This window comes from Tupaia chinensis, unplaced genomic scaffold (assembly GCF_000334495.1).
Source record: "Tupaia chinensis unplaced genomic scaffold, TupChi_1.0 Scaffold142219_1, whole genome shotgun sequence".
NCBI classification, from domain to species: Eukaryota; Metazoa; Chordata; class Mammalia; order Scandentia; family Tupaiidae; genus Tupaia; species Tupaia belangeri.
The window spans coordinates 1,263,913-1,281,492 of NW_006202069.1; the positions used below are offsets into that span (position 1 = coordinate 1,263,913).

Here is a 17,580-nt window from a genome sequence, read left to right on the forward strand (position 1 = left end):
ACTGAATCCAGGACTTCAAACCATGGCCAATTATGTGAGAATACAGCACCTTAACCACCACCCCACCTACTGGCCCTCAGTAATCATTTTTATTTTAAGTAGAAGGAGTACACTTTAAAATAACAATATAAAGCAGAGTATAGTAAACCCATAGATCAGTAACATAGGTATTTATTGTCAGTATCAAAGAGCATGTGCTATACATAATTATGTGTGCTGTACTTTTATACTACTAGCAGTATAGTAGGTTTATATATACCAGCATCATCACAAACACATGTGTAATGTATTATACCATGACTTTTTTTTTTAGAGAGAGATTTTTGCATACAGTATGTGCTCTTGCTGGAGAGACAGAAAATGAGAAATCATCTCCCCGGGGGGATGGTCATGTTGATATTCATTCTCTTCTTGGGAGTTTGGGCATGCACACACATACACCTGACATGAGTTTCAAGCCCTCAGGTTGAATATGTGGGAGTCTACCGATGTAACCATTACACTGTGTGCTGTTCCCTATACTGTCGCTTCCACCGACGACGCTGACAAGGTCTTCTCCAGAACGCTTTATTACCCCAGGCTTCTTACAATCTTCTTCTCCCTCCTTCCTTCTTTCTCCGCAGCCTTCCTTCTTCCTTCTTTCTCTGCAGCCTCCCTCTTCCTTGTTTCTCCGCAGCCTTCTTCTCCTTCCTTCTTTCTCCGCAGCCTTCCTTCCCCCCAGCCCACCTGGGCTCCCTATATATCCGTCCCGCGAACCAGTCCTCTTTTGCCACCAGGCAAGCACTGATAGGCTGAGGCAGGGCCTACGCATTCCGGAACAGGAACGATAACCAAATATGGGCTTGTTTGTGTAGAGGTCTGGGTGCTCTCGGCGCCATGTTAGGGCGGGGGCGCTCTACACTATACTGTGATTTTTTTTAATTTTTATTTTACTTATTTCTTCACTGAGAGAGATAGAGAGAGAAATATATAAACCGAGTCATAAAGAAAAAGTATTTTCCAAAGGGTCTTCAGGATACAACTCATCCCAGTGTCAATCAGCCCAGATCATGGGTGCATGCATGCAACAAGCATGCTCAGGAAGGTCCTGGGACATGAACTCAAGACCTTTCTCATGTAGATCCATTTGCTTTACCTCTGTACCACCACATGGTCCATGCAACATTTTGATGGCTATGGTTTCATCAAGCATTAGGAATCTTTTAGCTCCATTATAATTCTATTAGATAATCATTTATACATGTGATCTGTTGTTGATCAGAACATTTTATGGGCTGCATGACTTTTGGAGAACCTTATCATGACCCTGAAAATTATTGGCATTTCGCTTGCATTATATTTTCAAAAGGTTATTCCATCCTTCTCTCAAGCCAGTTGCTTCAGGATGTTTGGGCACATGATAAGCCAGTGAATAACATGAGTATGAGCCTAGTGCCACACTTCATTTGTTGTGAAGTCAGTTCTATGTCGTGAAAAGTGCTGTGTGGAATACTATGGTGGTGAAGGCATTCTGTAAGTCCACAGGTGGTAGTTTTGGCAGAAACATTGTGGACAGGAAAAGCAAACTCATATCTGAAATAAGCGTCTATTTCAGTAAGGAAAAGTGCTGGCCCTTCCACTATAGAAATAGTCCAATATAATCAAGATGTCACCAGAAAGCTACGTGAGCACCCCAGGGAATAGTGCCACATTAGAGATTCAGCATTGATGTCTGCTGCTAGCAGATTGAGTACTCAGTGGTAGCCACTGCCAGACTGACCTTAGTGAGTGGATGTCCATGTTCTTGAGGCCATGTGCAACCTCTGTTCCTGCCAGAATGGCTACTTTTCTTATGAGACCATTAGGTAATGACAGGGGTAAATGGAGAAAGAAACTGACTGGTATTTACAGAATAGGTCATTCGATCCACTTGGCTTTCAAATTTTCCTCCGGCAAGCATGGGACACAAATCTTTTCTTTTCTTTTCTTTCTTTCTTTTTTTTTTTTTTTAACATTCAGTAACATCTAACCACATACATTTCCAAATTTCTTTCCCATGAATTGTCCAACTAGGTTTCTTGCAAGTCCATACCCATCTAGCCAAGCCATTGGCTACAACCTATGAATTGGCATTTATCACATTTCTGACTTCCAGGCAAAGTGCACAATGAGCTATATTGTCTGAAATTCTGCTCAATAAATATTGGTTCGTTGGAAAAGTCATGACTCTTTTTCTGTTTTTCTACACAAGAATGCATTATGACTTTTTAGACAACCTGGTATTTAAATTACATATAATTTATTTGGGACCATGAAGGTACATAACTCTCTTAACTTCAATTATATTTTTATCTACCCTTTTGTTCACTTGACTTTTCCCATACTCGCACCCTATCTTATTTCGATCTTATTATTCTTGACTCATATACCCATTGCCATCATTATTCTCAACACTTTCTAAATGGACCATTGGAATATATGTTCCCTAGTTAGAAGACTACTTTACACTATACACACACACACACACACACACACACACACACACAAATATATATAAATGATGATACAGCAAACTTCAAAAATTTGTGGAGAATAGTGTAGAAGGGTAATGGGCAATGGGGGGGGGCAGGAAAGGAAAGAATCAAGGGTAAAAAACATAGTGTATGCTGTAAAGATGTTGAAGGGTTAAATATAAATCATAAAATAAAATTTAAAAACAAAAAACGTTTGTGGAGAAAAGGAATTTAAGTAGTAGTTCATTTTACTGCAAATAATTTTGAAATCAATGAAGTTTTTCATAATATGCTTTTTCATGAACATGAACTATTTAAGACACATATGTATGCTACTTTGCGTATATACATCCTGATATAGAAAAAAATATATACACACATAAATACATAGGAATATATATATATTATATATACAAATGTAATATACATGGATATACGTGTGTGCTTAATACTTTTATCTTTTCATACTAACACAAATTTGGTTCTTTCCTTGATTTAAATCCTTCATATCTTCTCAAAAGTAACTTATTTTACAAGGTATTATAGCTAAAATTGCCAGCAATATTTTTACTTCCCATTTGTAATGTCAAGCCAATAATTTTATCTTTGTGTAAAACATCCTCTTTGGAGTTTATTCTCTTTGCTTCATCCCCTATGATTTCATTATTCACAGATTTTGCTTTTGAAAGTCCTTTAATACGTAATGAAATCCTTACTATTGAACGTTTCCAATTCTATCATGCACAGCATTGTAAATATCTAACTTAGATGAGTTCCACTAAACTCTAGTACTTCATCCTCTTTCACTTCTGAATTCCAGTGACTTCATTCCATTTCTGATACTCATTCTCAAGTTAATATTGCACATCTGTTTAGTCACCCATTAGCTGGAATTCTCTAAGAAGTAGATGCTAATATTGACTAAATCTGCAGAAATGTTATTAGCACAAATATCTACGTGAAAGTAAATGTGAAGGGAATGAAGTGGCTAGAAAAAATGTCAAACTGTTATACACATCTGACTCCAAGTGAAGGAGAGAAGGAAATAAGATCTAGAGGAACCAGCAGTTGGCATAAAGGCTATGTCGCTGGACTCCCATGTGGTTGACCACAGTTTGAGTCTCAGACTGGTGGCCTAAACTCATGCGGGGCATGTGTGCATGCTTATCCAAGATCCAGAGAGGAGAATGGAGGAGAAGGGATTGCGGCGTGACCGTCCCCCCTGGGAGGTGATTTCTCGCTTTCTGTCTCTCTGTCTCTCTCTGTCTTTCTGATGAGCATATGCACCCTATAGCAAAAACCTCTCAAAAAAAAAATCAAGAAAAAGCCACTTAGACTGAAACACGTTCTAAGAAATGTTTGGCAAAGTCATTAGAAAGTCCTTGAACCAGACTCTATGGTAGAGACTGAAAGACTGGAGAACATAAAAAATTAAAAATTGTAATGGACACTAGAGACAAAGTGTAAAGAGAGTCTGGGAGGGAAAAAAAAAGAGCGTAAGAAATTTGGGAGGGCAGGAAATGGAGAGGTAAGACATTTGTGGGACACAGATGTGGTTTATTATCTGTTGAAAAGGATGTGTACGGTGGTCTCAACAGGGCTGGACTGAGGTGTATATCATGATGGGTAAAGTCTCTTCACAATCTAAATGATGTATAGCAATTTAAAGTATGAATCATAATAAAAATATTTTAAAAATGTCAGTTGAGACAAACATCCCATATAGTCTGGAAATGGGTCTACATTAGTATATTCTTATTATTCAGACTCTGAGAGCAGTCCATGGGAAGTGTAACCTTGGCATAAACATGAGGATGGATTTCAAAGTGAAGCAGCTGTGGGAACCAGCAGTTAGCCTAATGGCTATGTTGCTGGACTCCCACATAGTCAACCGCAGTTCATGTCCCGGACCCGGTGGCTTAAAACTCACTCCGGGCGCGTGTGCGTGCGTGCCCAAGATCCCGAGAGGAGAATGGAGGAGAAGGGATTGCAGCGTGACCATCCCCCCTGGGGAGGGGTGATTTCTCACTTTCTGTCTCTCTGTCTCTCTGTATGTATGTAACACCTGTGCAAATGACTACTGGTTGTGTTGTGAACAAGATTTTAGGCCAAATTCCATTTATTGCCTGGTCCTCATGTGCTTCTTCCCCATAGGAGAGGTGTAAAGAGTCATTGAGTTAGGTGTCCATATAACTAATACCATGCTTTTGAAAAGTTTGGTTGTTCCCATTTCTTCGGTAACTTGAGTAAATTGCCTTAGGTCCCTGTGGGAAAAGGCTAGAGGAGTTTTCAATCCAAAACTCCTGATTCTTTGTTGAGGTGACATTCCTTACCTTATGTGCTTCCATTCTTACCTTTTAATTGTTATAGCTAATAAGCAACATCCATGATGTCCAGTCTCTATTTTGCTCCAAGTTACTCCATTCACTATTAATTTGTATAGCTCCCTGTAGTCAAGTCCTCCTATCTGCTCCTCCAACCTCAGTGGTCATTGTGGTAAATTGTGGCCTCTTGGCTTATGGCAGTTAAGTGCTACTACCTGGTCTCTATTATACAATGGCTTCATCAGCACAATGGCCATTAGTCATAGTCATAGTCCAGCTCTGTGACTTCCTTTATTAATATTAATACCAAATTGAAGAAGAGAGTCACCACTAAACATCTTAGTGATGTTTGTGCTCCTGTCACTAGTACAATCCTGATGACCTTGTGAAAGGTGTGTACTCTGGTTCTTCTCTGGGAACATAATTCTGTTGTGGGTCTCTTAACATATATCTACATCTCCATGTCTCTACATTTTTTCTTCAACCATCTTTCAGGGAAATTTATGTGTGCTTCCTTGATGAGCATTGACCATAATTTTCTAAAAACTTCTAAGGGTCATTTTAGAAATATTTTATCGTATTCTCTAGAGTCCTTTCTAGGTTATGAAATCTCAAGTCCCCCAAAAATGTACTCAAATCAAGTGAACTCTTACATATCAATCCTTACATTCTAACCTCATCAAGCACCCTCAAAGCCCAATCCCTAAAGTATTTCCCTAGTTCCTTCTTGTACGTGCTGAATAGTTCTTGCAATTCTTTATATCTATAACATCTTAAATTCATTTTAAGTCTTAGTCTATCCACAGAAAAATCATGATGGATTTTAATACTAGCTATAAACCTTTTACCCAGGAGAATAGCTAGGGACAGCTCCTAAAGGGGTACCAATTACCTTGTGGGAGTGGAATTTCTGCAACTTCTTGAATCACAGCAAAGAGCTAGCTGTTATGTGGAAAGGGTGAGGCACCTAAATATGCCCAGTATGTCTCTGCATGTGGAGTCTGGGAGGGATGTAGAGTTAATATCCTCAGGACAGCAATCCAGATGTATTCCTTCAAATTTTCAAGATACAAGATTTTTCCTTCTAGGACCCTGACCTTCACAAAGCAGACCTGCTTTGGTGTCTCTGGAGCTCTGAAACTCTCACAATTAGTTCTTCAGCCTGCTGTTTGATTGTGTCTGGCCTTCTGCTACAGGTGATGAGGGCCTCTTTATATGCTGCCACTGAGGCCTTCTGGTTCTTACGCTTAGCTATAAACTGCTTGTTAACAGCTCTGAGTCTCTCATTATCCATATGCAGTGTGTCAATACAACTTAATATTAACCAGCCAACTTCACTGTCTTTGTAGGCATTCTTCTCCTCATATTTTCCAAATACCTGCTTCATTGCACCTGCTACAGCATTCTCTTCCAAGATACTTTCCAAGGTCAGCATAGGTGAAACATTTAGCAATTGAATAACTATTTTGTGCCCAGTATTATCCTTGCTATTAATCACAATTGTGTCCTCTTCATCTTCAGAGTGGGGCTGGGGTGGGGTGGAGATGGGAGAGTGGATGAACCATCTTAAAATCTCTGTATTACTATCAATGCTTCTGGACCCCCACCTCCAGTTACAATTTACTTTAGCCTGAGTTCCTCCAAGAAGCATATACTAAGACCATATTTAATGTTCAAGGATTATATTATGTATATGCCCATGTGAAGGAGAATATGAAAGTAGTTGTGGAACCTGGAATAGCTGTAACATTTCCATGTACATCTGATCTTGAGAGAAGAGAGAAAGAGAAGTTTGGATAGATGCAACTTAGCTTGTCATATACTCTAATGAGGGTTGGACAAAGCCATGGAGATCCTGAATCAAATTTACCAATCAGAAATTTATATATTTCCCATAATGTTATCCCTTTAGTATCATTTGGTCATTGGTGTGGACCAGCATATGGGAGGGGTGGCCTACACAAATGCTTGAGACATACTTTAGGTCAAAGTAGAAACTTGGAGTCTTCAAACAATTGCATTTTCTATCGTAAGAAATCTAGAAAAATCATTCTCATCTCTGCTATAGTCATAAATGCCAACCCACTCCTTAATATTAAAATCTGAGGTAATAAATGACCATTTAATTTAATTTCCAATCCAGGATACTTTTGAGAATGCAAGGACACCTATTAGGAATTATATAAGGACAGTCCCAAGCATAACACATGATCACACTATACCTCGCCTTCAAATTATTTTCTATACTTTCTGTTTTCTTATTTTCTTATATCCTATCATAATCCTAATAACCTTAATTCTAATGATTTCTCCCAATCTAGTTAAATCCCTCAATCAATCTACATGTAATTTACCCATTAAAACTGTACTCCATGATCTGTCCATTAAATGATTTGTTAAACTACTAAACTCTTTTGTCTTATTGTCCTTCTACAATTATATTGAAACATCCCACCTCTGATTCCATAAAACTATTATAATTTTCACTTTTACAGCTGGCTATTGAGCAACGCTGGTAAAGATTACAATTCAATGTACATATGTATCACTACAAATTTGTAACTTTCAAAAACATCTATAATATCAACATAGCTTCTCTTTCACCAAGAAAAGCCATTTCATTAAACTGTAATATCTTCAATGTATTCTACAAAAATATTCATGCTATTAAAAACTGTACTTAATTCTTTTCCTTTGGTCTCCAAGAAGGTTCTCATTTCTCCTGCACAGTGTTGGCACATATCCCTTTTAGAATATTATTCCATTGCTTTTTTAAAAGTTTATTCATGCATTTCTTCCAAGAGAGAAAGAGAAAGAAACTCAGGCACTTTCAACAAGGTCTTTACACTGTAACCCACACCATCTCAACCAGCACAGATCATGGGTACTAGCACACATGTACCAAATGTGCTTGGAGAGGTTCTTGGACGTGAACCCAGGATCTTTCATATGTAGATCCAGTTGCATTACCTCTCCCAGCAGTATCTGGTCTCTTAATTGTTCATTTTTTTTTCCTTTTTAAAATGTTTTTAATTGCTTGAAAGAGAGAGAGAATGCATCCCCCAATGGGGCATGGTCATGACACGATCTTCTCTCCTTTATTTCTTTATCCTGCTGGGATTCTGGGAATGTACACATACGTTCTTGGTTTTCTTTCTAAGCCACCAGGGCTGGGATTCAAACCCTGGTCCACCATGTCAAATCCAGCTCTCTTAACCACTAGGCCATGGTATTGGCCCTTATTGGCAATTTTCTATAGTTTATTGTCAGCTTCCTCCATGATTCTAAATTTCTTCTCAGCATCTGAATATTCTTGTTCTCTTTAATCTAAACATTAAAAAAGTTTTGTCCATTTGTCTTTTAGCTCTCAGCCTTTTATTTTCATCTTCTTCACAGGTGAATTTCTTGAGAATGTTTGTAAATGTGGTTTCTCTTTCTTTACTTCCCTTTTATTCTAATTCATTAGAAGTTAACTCTCTTACTCCATCATTACACTGAGATTACTTCAATAAGGGTACTGATTAAAGTAGATTAAAAGCTGGATTTTCCCCCACTTTTTCAGTCCATGCTGGCAATATGATTTTATTTGACCAATAAAATGTGCTGTAAGTAATATGCAAGTTCTGAGGTTAACTCTCAGTGGGTCTTACAACTCTCTTCCTAACTCCGTTTTTTTTTTTTTTTTTTTTTTTTGAGAGGTTGTTGCTATAGGGCGTGTGCACTCACCAGACAGACAGGGAGAGACAGAGAGACAGAAAGCGAGAAATCACTCCCCAGGGGGGATGGCCACGCCACAATCCCTTCTCCATTCTCCTCTTTGGATCTTGGGCATGCACACACATGCTCTTGGCGTGAGTTTACGTCATTGGGTCCAGAACTCGAACCATGATCAACTATATGGGAGTCCAGTAGCATAGACATTATGCCAACTGCTAGTCTCCTTCATTCTACCCCTTTTTGAATGCTGCCACAATGTGAACAAGCCTGAGCTAACTTGATAGGAAAAAAAAGTCATATAGAGGAAAACCAAAGCATTCTGGCCAGTAGCCTGCCAAATACCAAGTATTTGAGTGAGGCTATCTTACATAGTTCAGCCCCTCTTATCTCCCTATTGACTGGAGTCAAATGAGTGAAACCAGACAAGACCAGCAGAGGAATCACTCAACTAAGCCCAGGCCAAATTGCTGCCCTATAGAACCATGATTTTATAAATTATTATTTTAAACAATTAATTTTCAGGGTGGCTTATTAAACAACAAATGTTAATTGAAACAAATCTCAATTGTACCTCATGCAAAACATTACATATATTACTTCATCTAAGTCTTAAATTAACTCTGGAAAATAACTACTGTTTTCTGTTCTCTTCAAAATTAGTTACTCAAGTTCAAGGTGGTGAGGTGATTTGAGTAAGCTATTACAGCAACCTTGGTTGAGCCAGGATCTTTCATCAAGCACTATATTCGACTTCAACTGTCTGTAGAATCTGAAAATTATGAGCAGTTTATTTTTCTTCAAATTTAACTTCATTGGCAATCACAGTGGGGATACATTAATTCTATTGTTTTGAATTATATTTTGCTGCTAATTATGGGGTAATTCAATTAATTTTCTTTGCTCCTTTTCAAATACTAAGGCTAATAAATCTGTGCTTATCTAAAATCCAATTGAATTGTCTGAGTAACTACCACAGTCTTTCAAATATTGACTGAGTAGTAGTGAAAGAATGTTTACAAAGGGGTCTCTAGAAATAAACAGAATTAAGTTGAATTCTAGTATACATTTTTTTTCAATATAAAATCTATGGTGAATAATTTATAGTACAGATCATAGTATAGATTAATATTGGGTAGGGAGTTTTGTTTTGTTTTGTTTTCATTTAAACTAATAACAATTAATAGAAATTACAATTCCTTCCAACACTATTACACTAATATAGCCTCTCTAGATTTTACTTTGTCTTCCTATTTTGTCATACTTGACTATTCATTTCAACACAAAATTTTGAAGTTTTTTGAATTTATTTGATGACAAAGAATACATAATCTAATTAGTTCTCCAGAGTAGTGCAATCAATAGTTTCAACAATGTTGAGAATATTTAACAAGATATCTTGAATTTTTCTGATTTATTTCTATTAAATCTTTAATTTTGGTTTCAAAAAAATTGCTATATGGAAAATTTTATAAGAAATTATCTGAACAAATACCATGGTGCATATGGTTTAAATCCTCTCTTCCCATTCTCCACTTAGAAAAGACCTACTTAAGTTAAATCCCCAAAAGCCACCCATCTGGGAATCAGCAGATGGTGTAGTGGTTAAGGCACTTGATTCCCACATCACTAATCATGGCTCAAGTCCCTGACCCAGGGGCTTGAAAATATCACAGGGCACATGTGGGAGAATTCTCCTCTCACAAATTATGAGAGGAGAATGGAGGAGATGGGATTGGGGTGCAGCCATCCCCCTTAGGTGTTATTTCTCACTTTCTCTCTGTCTGTGTCTCTCTCTGGTGAGCACACACACCCTATGGCAAAAACATTTTTAAAAATAAAGCCACCCATTTGACATACCATTTTATGGTTGGGAAACTGTTTTATGCATTTCAAAAATCAGTTTATTAGTATCTACTAAAATTGAAAATATGCATATTTAATTAATCAGTCAGGATTCTCCAGAGAAACAGACCCAGTAGATTATACATGCATATATGCATAACAATATGTGTATATAAGTAATGTGTATATATACATGTGTACATATATGTATATATGTAAATGTATGTGTGTTGTGTTTCTATATCCCACTGGAGACTTCATACATATGTATAAAAATATATACAAATATCTTTTAAAACCAGAATTTGGGAAATAATCTTAATATATAAGCAGTAGGTAAAGGACAAATTCATGGATAGTCACACAATGGAATACTATATGTCTGCCAAAAAGAAAGAATGTTAACATATAGAAAGATAGGTAGATATACAGATATATAGACATAAATTTACAGATAAGATTACAAAAATCTAGTATTGAGGAAAGGAAGAGAAAGACATAGGTGATATATACAGGAAAGTGTCTTTTCTATATATATATTTAAAATGCACATATGATAAAAATCATATACTGTTCATGATTGTCCATTAGTCTATTATAAAGTTTCAAAAGAACAGAATGGAAATGTTTACACTATTAGTGATTTCTTCGGAGGAAGAGAGTAGAAGAGGGATTAGAGAGGAGGAAAATGGGAATTTTGAAAGGGTATATAAAAGACTTCAATATTATCTATTATGCTTTATTTTATTTAAGAAAAAAAGGAATTCTAATATATATGGGTGAAGGATAAAGGGTATTTGTAATCTATTCACTTCTTCAGTCAATAAATATTTATTAAATGTTTATTTTCACCGGGCATATTTCTAATTGCTGGGAATATAACAAGGATCAAAGCAGATAGAAATCTCTTCCTATATATGGCTTACAGTCTAGTGAGAAAAGACAAACCATAAACGCATAAGTAAAATTAATACTATATCAAGCGGTAATAAATTCCATGGAGAAAAATAAGGTGGGGTATGATAGGAGTTACAGAGTTAAAAATAAAACAAAACTGGATTTTTATGAAAGGAAAGACTTTATTGGAAAGATTATTACAATAAAAAGAATTAAACTATTCCAATAAGTAGAAACTACAGACATTCCAAAGATTAGTCAAGAGAGGGATTTTCTCTTCTAGCAATGAATAAACAAGTCTAGAAAAACATTGGGTTTTAAGGAGTAAATCAGGCAATGTCTTTTTTTGTGGTCAGCCTATGCTTGGCAGAGGCAGTTAAGGGGAAAAGCCTGCTGACACAAACTGAGGATATGTCAGATTTGAAGGACCTGGTGGAAAAAAAATGTTACCTTGAGTTCGGCTAAGTAAAATTTTTTGTCCAGGCCAGTGGATACAAACAGACCAGGTAGACATTAACAAAGCAAGAATGGAAACCTGTGGAAACTTCCTCTGGCTTTGTCCTAGGTAAACATGAGGGAACGCTTGATTCTTATCACAGTTCTGTGGTTAAGGTTGTTTCTTTGCAGTAAGTCTGGGACATAAAAAGGTGGAGAGAATTGAACTTTTTCCCAGGCTCTCAGGGTTCTTGTAAAGTTTAGTATTATCAGGAGAAAGATTGTTCTTCTCAAGAGGATTGTCAGGGATGGCCACACTGAGAAGGCAATATCTGGGAAGAGGCTTAAAAAACCTAAAAGACATAAAAAAGTGTAATTCAAGCAGAAAAACAATAACAAAGCAAAGCCTAGGGAAATTGCAAGCTCCACATGTTGGAGAAAGAGCAAGGACTCTGTGTGGCTGGAGATGGGGAGAGAGTAAACAAGGACTCTGTGTGGCTGGAGAGGGGGGGAAGAGGGAACAAGACAATGAGGTCAAACAGAAAAACAAGGGCATATGCTGGGGGCTCTGTAGTCCATTGTGAAAATGTGGGCCTTTGCTTAGAATGAGAGAGGAAGATCCTGCAGGGTCTGGCTGCTATACTGAGAAATTGATTTCAGGAGTCAGTCCTTTAACAAGTGAGAAGAGATGGGAATCAGTATGTGGGAGGACTAGCAGAGTGAAGAGTCCGTACATAGAAACAAGAGGAAAGGCAGAACGTAGGTAAAGGATGCAGGTAGAGAGGTAGATATGGTGAAATGAGACTGTGAAATTTCTCTCTCTTTTTTTTTTTTTTTTTTGAAGAGGTTTTCGCTATAGAGCCGCGCCAGAAGCACAGAGAGACACAGAAAGGAAAAAACCCCCCCCCCCCCCAGGGAAGATGCCTACACCGCAATCCCTTCTCCTCCATTCTCCTCTCGGGATCTTGGGCACGCTCGCTCACGTGCCTGGTATGAGTTTAAGCTACCGGATTCAGGACTCGAACCACGGTCGACTATGTGGGAGTCCAGCGACATAGCCATTATGCCAACTGTTGGTCCCTGAAATTTCTGTTTTGATTGATTTTATGATCCTAGTAAAATAAGAACCATGATTATCAGTTGAGGGATGGGAAAGTGGTAGGAAAAGAGAATAAAGTGTGGGACAGTTACAGTAAAAGAATAGACTAGTAAAGTGTTACATTGAGTAGACAGAATAGAAAGCCATTTGAATTAGTGACTGTGAACTGAAAAGGAGAATCATGAGCACAGTTTTGGGAGGTTTAAATTCAACCACATGGGGCAAGTGAGGCGTATGAGAAAATTAATTTTAATCAGAATTGGGATTTTTCTGTTAGAGTAAAAGTGATATGAGAAAGAGTAAAAAAACTTGAAGTTATATGCAAAGGACTGATGATAAAAGTCTATTTAAGTTAGATAAAAAAAGAGAGGGAATTAAGAGGTTAAAAGATAGAAAAACAGTAATATCAATGAATTGGACACACACACCACATATATTTATAGACTCTAGGGAGAAGAGAAAGAATACAGATGATGTGTTCTCCATTTCCATGGCCTTTGTAATTATGTATAATTTTTGCTATAGGGTGGGTGCACTCATCAGTAAGAGAGAGAGAGAGAGAAAGTGAAAAAACACCCCCCAGTAGGGATGGTCATACTGTAATTCCTTCTACTTCATTGTCCTCTCAGTATTTGGGGCATGAACACAAATGTGCTTGGTGTGTTTCTCAAGCTGCCAGGTCCAGAGCTCAAACCAGAAAGTTGACCATGTGGGATTCAACTGTCCCAACCACCATGCCACCAGCTGTCTGTAATAACCCATAATATTTTTTATTAAAAAATAAGTAAAGAGAAAATGAGAAATTAAACTTTACTAATCATATAAAAAATAGAAAATATAAAAATGGAAGTGTCCGTAAATAATTTCAACAGTTGATTGTCTGAGAAGACTAGAAACATTGGTAAGTCAATATTTAATTCTACAGGGGTAAGAAAGAGAGTGAGGGGGAAAGATGTGAAACACACAGACAAAAAGAAGTGGTAACTGAGAAATCTTGATAAAATAAAAAATATAATTTATAATGTGATGTCAGGAAACTTAGAATATTTAAAAATGCCAATAGTCATAAGGAACTTTCTCAATTTCTCACTGAGCTATCCCTAAAAAGCATATCATGCTTAAATTGTTCTATGGGTAACTCTGATACTATTTAAATTTCATAGCATAAACACAAGAAAGCTTGAAGATTATATTCTTCTGGATATAGCATAATCTCATACCAAACACAAAAAACAACATGATTATTAAAAAGCAGAACATACTCATGAATAACAAGCTACATTCTTAAATAAAGAATGTGCAAACCAGATCTAACCACACATTAACAATAACAGCATAAAAATAACATCTATTAAGTGTTTTTGTGAGGAGTCAAAATATGCCACACTGAAATATACTTACTTCTTTAGTATATTTAGGAATGACTATTCAGAGGAGTTGGAGACACAAAAATTAACTTTAAAAATAAAAAAAAAAATTGTAAGCTAGCCTTCTGTAAAATAAATTTACATCTATTTCAATCAATCTGCCAGGATACAAGCAGGCTGTTGGTACCCCTTATCTTATCTGTCTAGGAAAAAATCCTATCACAGGTTAAAGTGGGCTAGAGATCTTACAGCTAGACAAGAAAAACAAACAAAGAAATGAACAAACAAAAACAAAAACAAGGGACCAACAGTTAGTGTAATGGCTATGTCGCTGGACTCCCATGTAGTCAACTGCAGTTCGAGTCCTGGATCTGTGTGGCTTAAAACACGCCAGATGCTTGTGCGTGCGTGCCCAAGATCCTGAAAGGAGAATGGAGGAGAAAGATTGTGGCATGGCCATCCTCCCTAGGGGGGTGATTTCTCACTTTCTGTCTCTCTTTTTATGTCTGGCAATTGCTTGCGCCCTATAGCAAAAACCTCTCAAAAAAAAACAAGAAAACCTATGCTTCTTCTCCCTTAAGCCTTTCATAATTTAGCCCAGAACTTCTAATTTTATTCTGTACAGTATAACACTTTCAATCATCTGGCCCTTCTTCAAGTCTCCTGTGTGCTTGACTCCTGCGTACATATGCACATGTGCTTTTAAGTTTGGATTTTTAGCTGCTTATTTAATGAGAAAGACTGAAAGAGACAGGTACCCCAAACTGTTCTTCATACCATGTTCCAGCCCCACACTCCCAGTCTTAGGATCCTAGGCATGTGCACATACATGCACATGCATCTGGCATAGATAGTGAAGCCTCAGGACCTGAACCTGAGACCTTTCATATGGGTCTAGCATTACAGAGCATTCTCTCACCATTGTGTTCCTGGCTGACCCTCCATATGTCACATTTTTAATAAATATGTATTCCTTTTCTTTGTTAGTTTATTTCACAGACTAAAAATCATAAAACCTCAGAAGGAAGGAAGAAAAATGAAATTTTCCATATACTTACAATCTGCCATGAACTTTTCTTAGAGCTTTACAGATGTTTACAATGTGAAGTTTATCCAGAGAAGAGATAATTACACTAAATTAAAGTCAAGGATATTAGAGGAAAGAAAAGAAAGAAGGAAAAAGGTTGTTGACCGTCTGCTTTTCGGTTTTACTTCTGTGAGATTGACTTTTACAAAGACATTCTATCTCATGATAAATACTTTCACCAGATCCCTTTAGGGCTGTCCACAGTTCTTGCTGACACAAAGAATAAGGTACCATTTGTGTACTACCAACAAACTGCTTAAGAAAGCTTCTAATGGACTTACATCCAGTTCTATCTCTTTCCCCATTGTCCTTAGATCTTACTCTGTTACCTTTGACCAATGTGAACTTTTCCAAACATATCTCTTCTTTAGTTTAAAAGAGACTTGCCTCCTCAAAGCAGGGAGTCATACCCCATACTTCTCTCTGGCTCTGCTGCTTCTGATGGCTGACTACATGTCCCAGGGCCTGGCCCTTATTTTTGTGCTAACTTTGTAGACCAATTAATTCCTTTTTTTCATAACTTACCTTGAAGTTGTCCTTTTCCATTCGAACAGCACATTCAATTTTCACAATTATATGCAGTAGTGCCACTTTTGATCTCTATTTCATGGGTAAAGAAACTGAAGCAGAGGTCAGCAGGTGGCATAGTGGTTAAGGTGCTGGATTACCATTTAGTCTACTGCAGTTCGAGTCCTGGACCAGGAGGCTTGCACTCTCTCTCTCTCTCTACATATAGATAGATAGATAGATAGATAGATAGATAGATAGATAGATAGATATCTGCTAAGTGCATGTGGCCTGTAGCAAATTAAAAATAATAATAATGATGAATAAAAGTAAATAACAATTTTTATTAGGAAAAAAAAAAAAAAAAAGGTAATGAACCAAGAGAGGTAAATCAACTCGTCATTAAATGAAAGAACTAGGACTCAAGATCAGGCAGTCTGTTCCAGAGGTAAAATTCTTAACCATTACACTATGCTGTCTTCCAAGAGAATAACTCACAATGAATAAATTGGGTTTGGACCAGAATATGAAAAATTTTTAATATCATTTCTACCATTTCAATAGATAAAAAGAGAAAAAAATCATATATCAAATTTTAGCTTTTCCTTAAATATTTGAGGAAAAAGAAATAAAAAAGCCTTACAAAATATCGCCTTACAAAATATATCTTTAAAATTTGGAAAAATGGACTTGCTGCGGCAACTGCACGAGACTGGAGTACAAGCTGCGTCTGCTGGAGTCATGGTGGGACAGGCATATAGGAAGTTTCTTCCACTCTTTGACCGAGTATTGGTTGAAAGGAGTGCTGCCGAAACAGTAACCAAAGGAGGAATTATTCTTCCAGAAAAGTCTCAAGGAAAAGTATTGCAAGCAACAGTAGTAGCTGTTGGATCTGGCTCTAAAGGAAAGGGTGAAGAGATACAACCAGTTAGTGTGTAAGTCGGAGATAAAGTTCTTCTTCTGGAATATGGGGGCACCAAAGTAGTTATAGATGACAAGGATTATTTCATATTTAGAGATGGTGACATTCTTGGAAAGTATGTTGACTGAAATAATCACTACTGAAATAGCATCACATGAAGCTGCCCATTCCACTGAAGATCTTTCATCATGTAAATAATTTCCATGTTTCCCTTTTATAATAAACTAATGACATCTAAGGTAAAAAAATGGAAAAAATGGAGTAAATGAATATTTCTTCAATATAGTTTTGTCCCATCAAGCCAAAAGGCAAGAACAAGCTTAACTGAGAAACATATAGAGCAAGATAGTGGAATAGGATTTTTCAGTGCTCATTCCTTCCCACAAACATCAACTTGAACAATTATTCATGCACAAAAATACCTTCACAAGAGCTAGTGAAATAGGTAAGAGATTACAGCACCTGGATATAGCATACAGATAAGAAAAGATGCATTGAAGAGGTCAGAAGAGCAGTTTCACATTACCTGCATCAACCCTTTCCCAAACACCAGCAGCACAAGTTGGGAGAAGGAGAATGAAGTTAGCCCTGGAATTTACCTCAAACCCCAGCATTAAGTCGACTCCAATGAAACCCAGTATGAGGCTCGTCGGTCTCTATGGCCCTAGCTTCCTGGCCAATCCAACAACCAGGCCTGACCCAGTAGACCCTAGTACTAGGCCTGCCCCAGTCGTAGGACAACTCCAGGAACGAAGTTGGCCCCCATGTTTCAGGTCTGCCTTAGCATTAGGCCAGAACCCACAGATACTAACTCTGGGCTATCACTCATGATACCTGTGAGGTATATGTGTAGACATAAACTGTTTCCTTCTCACCTGGATTCCCTTTACC

General features: G+C 37.3%; 1 pseudogene; it reads left to right on the forward strand.

The window, feature by feature from the left end:
• Nucleotides 1–16,496: 16,496 nt before the first annotated feature.
• On the forward strand, nt 16,497–16,848 carry LOC102477256 (10 kDa heat shock protein, mitochondrial pseudogene; annotated as a pseudogene).
• Nucleotides 16,849–17,580: the final 732 nt, after the last annotated feature.